We start from the raw sequence: 2,219 nt of genomic DNA, 5'->3' as shown, positions 1-2,219 counted from the left end.
ATCGATAAATTCGACATGGGGTCGACAATCAGAAACACAAACCACAGACTGTCTAGGGGACGCAACTCGACCTTTTTAATTAAAAAAAAAATTTACCATCATTTTTTTTCCATTTTTTGGCTATAACTCTCTAAAAATGCTTTATAGTTATTTCCCTTACAAACCCGAGCAACGCCGGGCGATACTGCTAGTCTGCTGATACAATGAACAGGAAATGAAAAGATCTTTTGACTTCAGACAGCTGCATTGGGTATATATATATATATATATATATATATATATATATATATATATATATATATATAGATATATATATATATATATATATATTAGTATGTGACCTCGTCTGTATCACTAGCGTTTTTGTTTCCTCTGTCTTCCCTTCTCGGGACCTTTCCTTCTCTATGTTTCCGACGAAGAGCTCCGCTCGAAACGTCTTTCCTGAGCGTCCAATAATACTTTAATTGTTCCACGTCCTTGCGTTGTTGTCTTTTTGTTTTCTTGTTTGGATTAACTATATATATATATACAAGTGTTGGCTAATGCGGTGATTGCCCCTTCTCTAACTATCAAAAGATAGGCACCTTGAGCAATATTTTCTACATTTGTGAAGAAGAAAAAAGATACCCTTCCCCCTACCTCTAACCCTAACTAACCCTAACCCTAAAACAGATTGAAATGCAATAGATCGATACTGGGGTCATAATTATGGATGACACTTTCATATGACACCGCTAGAAAACAATGCCGGTCAAACCGAAAAGATCCCAGAGTCGTATATTTTACAATATACTAGATTTTCCCAATGGCTTTAAGAGAATCGAGACAGCTAACTTTCATCTTAGGACTTGCACGTGTTCTGTTCCGGTAAACATTATCAGTTTGATTGAATTAACAGTTTCTGCGGTAAAAGACAGGCCACAGAAACAACAACAGCCCCACTCTTTGTTAAACGAACAAATTTGTCAGATCAAGCAGACTACGTAACTGTGTGGTTTAACGAAACATCATGCCGCTTGCCAAAGATTTACTGCATCCCTCTTTAGAAAAGGAACGAAGGAAATGTAAACGAAACAGACTTGTATAGTCTCCAAATGGATCTTTTCGGTTTGAACGGTGTCATATGAAATTGTCACCCATAATTATGACCCTAGTATCGATCTATTGCATTTCAATCTGTTTTAGGGTTAGGGGTGGGGAGAAGGGTATCTTTTTTCTTCACAAATGTAAATAAACCCAATCTGTTTCTTAAACGAGGGACATATTCATACGGCACAGAATGTTTTTAACCTCAATAGACGTCAGTGATTGGTTGAAATTGCAGAAATTGAAGAAAAAAACAACAAATATCTTACAAACTATAGAATTTTCTCAATAAAGCCAAGAGAAAAAGATGTTTTATAAACACATTCTACCAGTATACGAAGTTTAAAAGTGTTTAGTTACGTGGAAATTATTTCTAAAAACTGCCGTTCAAACCGAAAACATCCCAAAAAATAAACATTATACAAAAGACTCACACTTGATAATAGCTAAACAATCTGGTTTCACAGATAACCCTCACAGGGATAACGTTTAGAGTACGACGATCTACTGGATTTATTGTTAAAACAGCAAACTTGAACTGAGAAGACAGAGGCTAAATTATCAGAGCCTCCTGTTTAGAGCGTGACGACATAAGCAGAGTCGTTTGCTGAGATCAAGACGACATAGCGAGGTCGCCAGTTATTATTATACTCAAGACAAAATGACGTTAATTGAGACACCTTTTTAGACCAGACGACATAAGGTCACCAGTTAAAACTAAGATGTCATCAGTAAAATATAGACACTCGTCAGTTAAATCTACATAATCTAGATATTACAAGGTAAAAAAAAACAAAAAGAGAATCGTTTTATATCTAACCAGTTTGATGAAATGGTTGTCGCTGGGAGATTAATCGGTTGTTTTCATAGTGAGAGGAAATAAAGTCAAAAGAAAAAATGTCACATTTCATTAAAATACCATAAATAATAGTTAAAGTAATTAAACATTTTAAGTCGCTTATTAACTGACACTACATGACTTGTACACAATGATAACACACTTTATAGAATCATTTACAAAGTGAAAAAAAAAAACGTTTTATTCAATATCTTAAGTGAAACAATAACACAAACAAAAAACATTAAATCAGTCATTTATTGAAGTTTTCCTGTGACTTTTTTTCCGGGATTCG

This window comes from Octopus sinensis, linkage group LG17 (assembly GCF_006345805.1).
Source record: "Octopus sinensis linkage group LG17, ASM634580v1, whole genome shotgun sequence".
NCBI classification, from domain to species: Eukaryota; Metazoa; Mollusca; class Cephalopoda; order Octopoda; family Octopodidae; genus Octopus; species Octopus sinensis.
The sequence above is the reverse complement of the archived record's forward strand: the minus strand, read 5'-3'. Positions refer to the sequence as shown.